The sequence below is a fragment of the Vidua macroura genome, chromosome 10 (assembly GCF_024509145.1).
Source record: "Vidua macroura isolate BioBank_ID:100142 chromosome 10, ASM2450914v1, whole genome shotgun sequence".
Lineage (NCBI taxonomy): Eukaryota > Metazoa > Chordata > Aves > Passeriformes > Viduidae > Vidua > Vidua macroura.
This window is the reverse complement of record NC_071580.1, coordinates 24,039,651-24,050,286: the sequence shown is the minus strand read 5'-3', so window position 1 is coordinate 24,050,286 and position 10,636 is coordinate 24,039,651. Positions and strand designations below refer to the sequence as shown.

Here is a 10,636-nt window from a genome sequence, read left to right as displayed (position 1 = left end):
CTGAACTGGCTTCTCTTTTTAGTTTAGGAATTATATAGGGACTAACTAGAACAGGAAACTTCTCCCTCCCCCTGGCTTATTAAATTATTTCCTGTCAGTCCTTAGAAAAAGCAGCTCATTGCTCAAAGCCTTAAGAAGTTGTGAGTGGATCACACCCAGGCTGGGAACAACAGGAAGGGAAGGATAAGCAGAGCTAATTGGCCTTTCCCCACTTTGCCAGGGTAGCCAGCACGTTGGAGATAAGCTTTCTCCAGCAGAGATACCCCGCCAGTCCCTTCCCCTCCTTCAGTTTGCTTTGCCTTTAATTGTGACCGTGTCAGATTGGTCCTGGCCAACACCCATGGGTGACTGCGTGACCTGCTCTGCATTCCAGCACTCTGGGAAGCCACATTTCAACCTGCTCCCTCCACCATTTCCCAGGCACAAGAGAGAGAAATAAGCCATTTTCCAGTGGCCTCATTCACATAATTTATAAAACCAAACCAGATCACCTAACGTGGATTTCTCAGAAGACACACTTCTCAAAGTCATCTTTATAAAACTAAGTCAAGTGTGTATATATTTGTGCTGAAACAAGTACCACCAGCAGTGTGGTAAGGCAACCCCACATACCAACAGTTTGGTACGTGGGGTAGACCACAGAGAAGCTGGGGCTATTCATCAGGGTATGTCCTTACGGCCTCGATGCTCAGGCACATTTTTTTCTGGAGTTGGCTCTAAATGATCCATCAAAGAATTAAGGACAGTCCTTTGTCCACAATTGCACAGCAAATATTCCTTTCTGTTTCCAAGGTCTGCTGCCAACATGCAGGCATTAAAAAATGCATAAATTACATTAACACACATTAGATTTACTAATAAATCTGCGTTAAAAAACCCCAAACCCTCACTTTTACTAGATTCTAGGAATTACTCACAACAAATGAGCATCACTGCAGTGACTTAGGCCTTGAGTGACATTTCCAGACCTCCAGACATCCTCAACACTGAATCAGCCCCATTGGTGCTCATGCTCTGTGAAATGCCCGGTCGAGGTCAGAGTCATCCTCCTGGACCAGAATCCTGTCATCTGCACTTTGAAACCACATTCCTCCATGTCCCAGCTGTGCTTTTGATGGATCAGCCACAGCCAGGGTCTCTGGAATCCCACCCAATATATCCACTCATCCCCTTGAAGGTGAATTGCTGATAACTGCTCCGACAGGCTTCCCCCGTGCTCCTCATATGGCAGTTCCATAAAGATCTGAATTTTCTATACTTCGTAGCCTCAAAAAACACCCTGAGTATATTTTAAAAAATGGGGTGAAGAATTACCTTTTTTCCTCTATTGAGCTGGCCTCTTACTTTTCCTTGTGGAAGTAACAAGGCCAACCTGGTCAGCAAAACTGAAGATCCACTTGCAACCCATCCTCTTTCCACCATTTTTACTTGGATTGAGCATTTATACTTCCTGTTCTGCACTGCATTTGGAGCAAAAGTCGATGGTATATCCTGGACACATGGAAACATATTTCCTTGGAGGTGATGAAAACATTGCCATAATTTATGGCAAATAAAAAGATCTCAGTAGAATTTAAAAAAAACCCCACCATTGCTTTTACATGCAGAGTGTAAAAATAAAGATGAACACACTGATTTTTTTTTTTTTACTTTTGACACGTCCCACTTCTATCTCTAGTTATTTTAAAAACATATTTGTTGTCCACCCTGAAGAAACACTCTGTGCAATGTGTGCAGCTGGAAGAAGGAAAGGGAAGCAAAAAGAAAAATCCACCTTTGTCTACTAATAATCAAACTTTTCAAGTAAAATGGTCCAATTGCTCTACTTCTTCTAACAGTTAAAGATGTTTCATTCTGCATAAAAGACAGGCACTTTTTTTTTTGTCTCCTAAAATATGTTTCTAATTTAAGTTTGAAAAAATATTTCCATTGTGCCATATATGCGGTAACTCAAAACCAAAATGAAAGGATTAAAATCAGGGCTGCACAGAATGGTTTAAATTAAATTCAGGTAGTGGGGAAGACTGCCGTATCTGGCACGCTCCCACTCCCTGAGCTTTCTGGCCAAGAGGCAAGATGAAGCATAACAACCCTTACCTGCCAAGTCTACAGCAATTTGGAGGGTTTTATTCATCTCTTAAAATAAAATGTTAGTGCTCTTGGAAGCTTGCCCAGCCATACAGTAGATCTCACCTGTCTTTTCCTTCTCCTCACACCAGTGTACCGTGGGATGCTGCAGCAAGGACTGGAAATATTTTCAATCTTTTTTTCCTTTTTCTGAACACGGTATTTAAACTTATCTAAGCCCATCACACCTCAGTGGAAAATGTGACTAAATCCTGCAGATATTTTGAAAATCTCAGCTAACACATTACAAAAAGTTGATGAAGAGCTGAAATATGCACTGTGAATGTCCTCTCCTGTCACTCTCTCACACCTATAAAGCCTTTGCAGTTTCCTCATTATTAAAAATTAAATCTGATTAAATCTGCCTCCCTCACCTAGTGGCTCTGCTTATGATAAATCAGTTTGCACTATTTATGGTCCATATTATTACTACAGCCACAATGAAATGAGCCCCAAGGCTTCCCCAAATACAGATATGTCCCTCAACACATTATTCTTGGCCAAGTAAAGAAAGGATAAGCAGAGCTCTGCCTTTCAGAAAAGGCAGCAAAGTGGAAGAATTAAAAGTTTTCACAGGCTTCTTAGGAAATTACTGAAAACAGTAATTCTTTTTACAGTCATTTGGGAAGAAATGAAAATACATCAATAATACACAGATCTCTCCAGAGCTTTCTCCCAGTCTTGTATGAGGTTTAAAGACTTTCAGATGGCACCAGTAACAAAACAATTTACTGACAGCCTGGCTGCTAAGGCCACAGTTAATCTGTACAGACCATCTACCTTCAGGGAATTCTTTATTCCAAGCCAGGGAGTTCCCAAACTTTTTTCTGCTGCATGTACAACCATCAGTAACTGCAAACACCTCCCCTGGCAGCATCAGTCCTGTTTGTTTGCCGGGCTCTGGGCCATTTTGAAGTGGTTTATGCCCCTCCCAGCAGCACATTCATCACATTGCCTAAGCTGCTGCCTTCTACAGCAATACCTATAAATCATTATTTGCTGGAAAACCCAAAAAATTGCAGCAATGGCACACCAAGTCACAGACACGGCTGATTTGAGAAACTGCTAGCAAATCCAGTGTTTTAACAACACTTTTCATCTCCTTTGAGAGGATTGTTTTAGGATATTTCGACTTGGAAATTTTGACAACTTCGTCAAAAAACAAGTTTCTCATCTTTCCTTTTGTGACTGAGGACACTGTAGCACATCAAAACCAAAAGAATTATTTTATTACATATCAAGATCATGTCTTATGAAAAGCTGTGAGTTCTGAGCACCTTGGGGTGGAAGAGAGCAAGTAACAGAACTACTCCTCACACTATGCATTCAGCAAAAGAGAAATTACAGGGGAAAAGAGTCATAGAATCATTAGGGCTGGAAAGGACATTAAAGATCATCATCATTAAAGAGTCAGTTTCATTCTTCATAACTTGTCAGGAAAAAAAGAAAGGCATGACTAAGCAAGGTTGTAATAAAGGCCGTTTTTGTTAATAATTTCTTCTTTCTCAAACCACGATGGATGAAATGGGTTTGGAATTCTTGGAAATGACCACACACCATTGCCACTGTAAGGAAAGGAGGCAAGGATGCCCCCAGGGAAAGAGCTGGTGCCCAACTTGCCCTTCTGCAGGCTGCTCTCAGGCTGATGAGACCCCAAGTGTGCAGAGCTCCCTGCTGGGTCCTGCAGAGCCAGACCTGCCCGATCCACTCTGCAGAACTGAGGAGTTAATACAAAACTTGGCAGCTCTGAGCAGGGCTGAGAGAGCAGGGCAAGAAAACTGCACTGTCAAACAGGAGGTAACTTTTCAGTTCTGCTTAAACTCGTGTCCCAAGTGACTTATTTCATGATGATTTCAACTGCCACATCAGTGACCTCTGTGCTCAGAATGTGTTTCCAGTACTGGCGCATGCAGAAAGCTTCCTTCTTAAATTACAGAGAGTTCAAATAAGTATAATCCTAAACGGGATCTCAGCTTCAGAACAGAACCAGAGTCACTCGTGCCATTATCAGATCATCTTCTCAGACAACCCGAGGTCAGGCCAACCTAGGCAATTATTTATAGTCATTTGTGTGGAACTCATGGCATTCGAAAGCCTCGTGAAAGCTCATCGGGCTGCACAAACTCCAGAGGTCATTTCTGCTGCTTCTCATTACACCAGCTCTCAGCAGTAAGGGGATTAGAAAACTCCTTCAATTCTAGATGGCAATATTTGGCTTATTAAGGAAAACCAGTGTAGCAGAGGCTGCACTGGAGAGGAGATTGAGCCTCATGCCTGAGCTCTTGTGGCAAGGCTGATCCCTGACATGGGATGTGTCAGCGTAGTCGGGAGCCCCTCTGCAGATCACAGGCTGTGACAGAGCACATGGCACCCGTGTGCTGAGGCTACAAACCCCGACACTGCCAGCTTGCCCACATCAGTGTATTTGGGAGGCCTTGACGGTGACCTGGGCTGTAAATGTCACTGACAGCCCAGCCAGGGCGTTGCTGGAGCAGCACACCCAGAGCTGGGCTCCTGCACGGGCCAGGATCCCACACTGGGGCACAGCCCAGCTGGATGTGCTCTGGAAGCTCTGCTGGAAAGCTGGGACTTGGCACTGCTCTTCTCTCTCTTAGCAATTCTCTTTTGCTTTCCCAGACCTTGCTCTGCTTTGTAAGGAAAGCCACAGAAATCAGATAAGGACAATCACAGTGCATTTGGGAAGTCTACAGACCCCACCTCCCCTTTACCAAAATACCACTAATTATTCTGAAACAAAGATACCAAAAGACATCCACGGAAGCAAAAGATATCCTTCACATTAAACAGAGGTAAAAGTACTGCTGAACTCACTACAAAAAAGGAATTTAGGGAATTTTTGAAATCTCCTCTTTTAGTAAGTGTCGTGAACTGAATGCAGTGTTTTTTCCCTGCTGGCAAGAAAAAAAAAAAAAGTAAAAAATTAATTAAAAATTAAAAATAAATTAAAAACCAAGCTGTATTATTGCCAGAGAGCTGGAATCCCATGTGGCAGCAAGGAGATGCAGCCCTTTGACTCAAACCCAGTTGTGACCATTTCAGCACGAACACTGCAGCTGGGCAGAGCCCGTGGGCAGGCAGTGCCTGGGCACCTGCTACAGGACAGCAGCAGGGCAGCACACGGTGGAAATCCCATGGGAGCACAGGGAGCCACCCTGTGCCCTGTGTCCTACACCCATACTGGTTTGGAGCTGTCACAGGAAATATAAGTGCCATGCTTTCCACACCCACTCACATACAGTTGTATATTTACATCAAAACAACGGAAAGAAGAGTTCACTTCTATTTGGCAGCCACCTTTCTACTTCCCCTATCCAGTTGCTGGGAGCCACCCTCCACTGCTCCATAGACTTCATTTTTCATTTCTATTCTGCCTTTTATTACTCACTTCCCTGAAAATAATTCCCTTTCTTCATGTGTGTGTTCATTCTCTTTGGCTACTCTCTTAATTTTTACATTGGTGCTGTGCAAAAGAAAAAATAATCAGCACAATTGGTGCTGTGTAAAACCAAAAATAATCAGCATGACCTGTCCACTCCCTCCCCCAATCAGAACTGAGAGACATCTAATATTAACTTTTGCTTATACAGCCAAGCCTCTGACAGTGGAGTTGCTGCTGTATAATTTTCATTTTGAGATGTCTCTTAGAAACCACTTGTTGCATTCCCTGCTCTAATATTGTTTTGCTTGAGCATTTACCAATATGCTAAAAGAAAAACATGAAGTAGGACAGTGTAAACAGCTAAAACAACATGTGCAACATGGCAGGTTTACACTGGAATTCATCATAGAGGAAAAGAAGGAGTAGCAAGAACTTCTGCCTGAGCTGATTTATTATTGTTCCACCTGGCATGTGCACTGCCTTGACAAGCAGAAGTTATGAAACTGTGGTGGCTGTCCTTACCAAAGGGCATAAGAGCCTGGAGATTATCACTGAAATATCACAGAAATATCACTGATATCAGGGGTGAAAACCATCTCCTAGTGCAGGTGGTGTAGGAAGGGATTGATTTGCCCAGATTACAATATACTCACCTACTACTTAGAAATTAAAAAAAAAAAATCAGATATTCCCACCTATATATCTATCTTTCAAATATTTTACTGAACCTGGAGAAATCTGTTCATGCCCAGGGAGCATTTTCTATCTAACATTGCTGCTGACTTCAGCAGCGTGATTTTCCCCATGGCAAGGCACACAATCTGCAGCCCCCACCCCAATCTTCACCATGCTGCTGGCAAGTTCCCTTTATGACCTGATTTACTGGTGTTCAAACAGAAGTCTCACTTGGCCTACCATATCAGGAGAGGTTTTCTTCTCCAGGGGCTGCCAGTTCTGTTTCTGGAGCAGGAAGCAGTGGGGCTTTTCCCTGCCCAGGAGCAATGTCTGTGTTGGATTGCCACCACCCCCACAAGGGGTTCCCTGAGTCTGCACCTGCACGTCCTTCTGCAGCACCCAGTGCAAAATTCCAGCCAGGACACAAAGTACCTGGGGGCCCTGCTGCACTCTGCCTCCTTACTCACCTGCCCAGCACACAAGGTGTTGCCACAGCAGCCTCAGGGGGCACATGGAGCTCTCTCTGCTGGTGCCAATGTGCCCTGGGATCACCTTCCACTGCGCTTCACCCTGCAGGGACAGCTGCCACTCCTCCTGGGTGGACAGCTCACACCAGTGTGCTGGACTACAAGGTTTAGTCTCCTCCAAGCTGTGACCAGCACATCAGTAGGTAAGGACTGGCAGCAGAAAGCTAATGTGGGGCTTTCAAACAGATCCATACAGGGCTGTAGATACTGATAAAAACTGTCACCCTCTCAGATGACTGGTAAACAGTAGTGAGAAATCAAATTCCAAACACAGGAGAAGGATTGATCTGTGGATGGATGCTGGTACCACTGAGTACATCTACTTGCAGAGTTCACCTCTCCATGACATGAAGCAGGTGGACTGGTATATTAAAACTGGGGTTTTTTTTAGGATCCCAAAAGAATGGTGACAGCTCCCCTTCTTTCTGTCTGGGACTGTGAGCTGTGAAGGTGACCTCACAAATGTCACTAGGATCCACAAGTTAGTCTCAGGAAAGAAGGAGCTCACTGGGGTATGTTCCTCACCCAAGAAAACAAGGGAGAGTGTCTGCAGTGAGGTGGAAAACAGATTCCTCCACACAGTTTAGGTTTTGAAACCAACTGGAGAGGGCAAAGCCCCATGGAAATGACCCATTTATAAACAAACACACATCAGAGAATGGTATTCCCAGGGCTGGAGCCTGGGAAAATAGAAGGTAAGGGATAATTAGAAAGTCATGATGCAGTTCAATTCAATGTAGAGGCAGACGTTTCCCTTGGGCTCAGCCAGGCATTGAGGGAAACTGGGAGAGAGGTGGGTCCAGTGCCCCTTTTCCTGCCCCACACAGAGTGTGCAGAGACTGCAGAGCTCTGCAGAGCTGCTGGCAGAGCAGCATCCCTTCCCTCAGTGGGTCAGGCAGGAGTTCAGAGCCCTTGCAGGAGTAACCTTTGAAAAATGCTAAAGCCATTGGGTACGTGCCTCTAAAGCCAGCTGTCTGCTATTAGGATTTCATTACTGCACACTGCTCATGATTTTGGCAGGGATCTGTGACAATTAACATGAATTCTTCTGGGAGGGATGCAGTGTATGACATCATGTAGTGAATTTTCTGATATTAGAACCTTTCATTTGTGCCCTACTGTACTTGTTAGGGTAACAAATTCAAAATGAAAAATGTAATTACCCAACAGAGCTTTCAATTGTATCATATATTAACTTCTAATACTCTAAGCATTCATCCTCAAATCCAAATCTGGCACAAAACACTTTGGAAGATGAAACTTGACAGATCTAATCAGGCACTAATCTGATTCTTTGACAGACACTGATTTAAGGGCATTTCATAATGGGAAATCTCAAGTAAAATAATAGCAACATTTGAAGAACAATTACCCTTGTCTGCCTTAGTACTGGACCCTGGAAACTCACATGCTAGCAAATGATAAACAAGATGCACAACCAAATAAAACTCTTGGAACAAACAGCATTTTGCAGATAAATATTTCTGGCAACAGCTTTCTGCAAATATTAATAATAATGGGAACCAGTGGTTTTCAAATCCTAATTTGTGCTGAAAAGCCCCCTTGGATAAAACGATTCTAAGTTTACAGGTAAGTAGTTTAGATGAAGGTTAATAATTTGTTTTTTAAGAATAATCACCAGATATCTAAAAGGGATAGAGTCCCTTTTAGGGACAGGGATAGAGGGATAGAATAGACTCTGTAACTTGATCAATGAGACAAAAGTGTCTCATTGAATACTTACAGATGTTTATGACAAACTCCACCTTAATCTCCTCTCTGCTCTGTTAGTGCATTGAATTACTTGACAGGAAAAAATAAACTGGTTTTCTATACTTTTAGGCTAAGTTACCAGGTTTTAGGACTTCATGTGTGTCCTGGTTTAGGGCCTATTATGAGAAGACTCATCACAGCAGAAGATCTAAACAACCACAGGCCAGGCCTCCCCACTAGTCTGAATCACACTGGTGTTAACTACTCCTTCTTTTGTGATCTCTGACTTCTGGTTAACTGAGTAAACAAGACTGCTCATGTCCTGTTTTTATTTCCCCCTCAGCCTTTGCACTAATTAGTGCAGCTAGAGCAGGTCCCAGTGGCAGACCCGTGTGCATTTGGGTTCACCAGCACAGGCAGAGGACAGAGTTCGTAGTGAGAGCTCTGACATTACCCCCCCACAAACACTGGCTTCTCCTTTGAGATGCACTTTCCTCAGACACCATGCAAGGACATAACCCCACAGCATTCTAAAGATTTACTTTTCTGGGCAATTAGAGGGGAATGTTCAAAACTTCAAGAGAAAAGCTGGGCACTGCCGGTATAAATTGTTCAAGCTTCAATAATTTCAACAGCATGAAGACTGAGTACGTCCTCAGACAGCCTAGCACAAAACCCGTACCAGAATCCCGATGCAATACTACTTTAGGCAAAGATACAAACCTTCAAAGCAAATTTGAGACCTATAGTTTTCTAATGTTAGTCACTTTCCTATCCTTTCACTGAAATTGTATTCTACTTATTAATATACAATGCAACATTGTCCTAGAATTAGCAGCAATGAGAAAAATTGAAAGCATACTTACTTTTCCTTTGGTAATTCAACAGGAGACAAAGCTGTTTTAAAGATGTTCAGCTCTGTGTGTTGGTTTCTGAACAATTTCACCACTAGTTTGCAACAAAAGCAGAAAATAACTGGAATTTCCACGAAGATTGAGAGAGCATCTTTTAACTGTTCTGTATTCTGCCAACATTATCTCTTCTATCACAGAAAGATAAAAGCCAAAAAGACCCAAACAACCTACATAAAATATTGGGGAAAAAAGCTGTAAAATAGATCAAGGTGACTCCAAAGTATCTCAACCACAGAAGTGAAAATTCAGCGTGTGGTGTTGAATTATAAAGAAGGAGGCCTCAGAATGCTCAGAGCATTGTATTTGTGGTATTACACTAAACCCACAAGATTTGACTAAATGATCTTCCCAATCTCTTTCATTTTCCCCCAGAACCTCGTGTTTTACTTTCCAGTCTTTTCTTCTGCTCGCGTTTGCTGGGTTTCCTCGAAGCACATTCATCTCCCAGCTCCAAGGCAGGGATAAATGAGATCCATGTCAGTGCTTGTCTCCAGAGCTATCTTTTGATACTCACCCCAAAACACCCTCATCCTAAAGCCAAGGAGATGGCTGATTGCCTGTGATGATTTCTCACAAATGGAAACAGTAAAGAGCAGCTCCAGTCGGTAAGTGGATCCACCTCTCCTCCACCTCTCTCTTGCAGTAGAACTCTTTTGTCAATAGCAGACTACACCTTGAAAAAACACCTTTATTTACATCTTCTCCTCTTGTAAAAACAATAGTTACTCGAGCTGCCTATAAATATCTAATATTCAAAACTCTGTGTTCTGATTATTAAAAACGTTTCAAAAATTTTTTGCTTCCTGGCATTTTATGTTATCATCACAGTAAACATTAACTAGAGGCCTTCACTGTGAAGGATTCAAGTGCTCTTTAATTATTTTCATCTGGCTGAACATAGGCTGAACTATACCATAAACCCAATATTCTTCAGGTGCAGAGGTTCAGAGCCTGAACTGCAGCAGGGAGCAGATGTTCCTCAGCTGCATGGAGCAGCACACCCGATCTCCAGTAATGGATTGCATTCTGTATCCTCTTCTGCAGTGGAAATAAATTCAAGTCTCCACATACTAAATGCAGAAAGCACCTTGGCAATGGCAGCCCAGACTGGTGGGACTTAGCCAGTGCAATTCAATAGAAAAGGGAGTAACACTCATTTTAAGTGAAGGGCAGAAATTGTGCCCCCCCTGGAGCAGAGGCTGTCCTCCACATGTCTGCCTTAGGCATTGATCACACGTGACACAAAGAACCAGGACATGCCAACAAAAATCCTCCATACA

General features: G+C 43.1%; 1 long non-coding RNA gene across 2 annotated transcripts; it reads left to right on the top strand.

The window, feature by feature from the left end:
- Positions 1-7,216: 7,216 nt before the first annotated feature.
- LOC128812275 (uncharacterized) lies at positions 7,217-9,836 on the top strand. Of its 2 annotated transcripts, none has more exons than XR_008438674.1 (2): positions 7,217-7,424; positions 9,729-9,836. It is a non-coding gene; the product is annotated as an uncharacterized LOC128812275 (long non-coding RNA). The 2 variants fall into 2 exon arrangements; XR_008438673.1 differs by lacking the exon at positions 9,729-9,836 and adding an exon at positions 8,031-8,195.
- Positions 9,837-10,636: the final 800 nt, after the last annotated feature.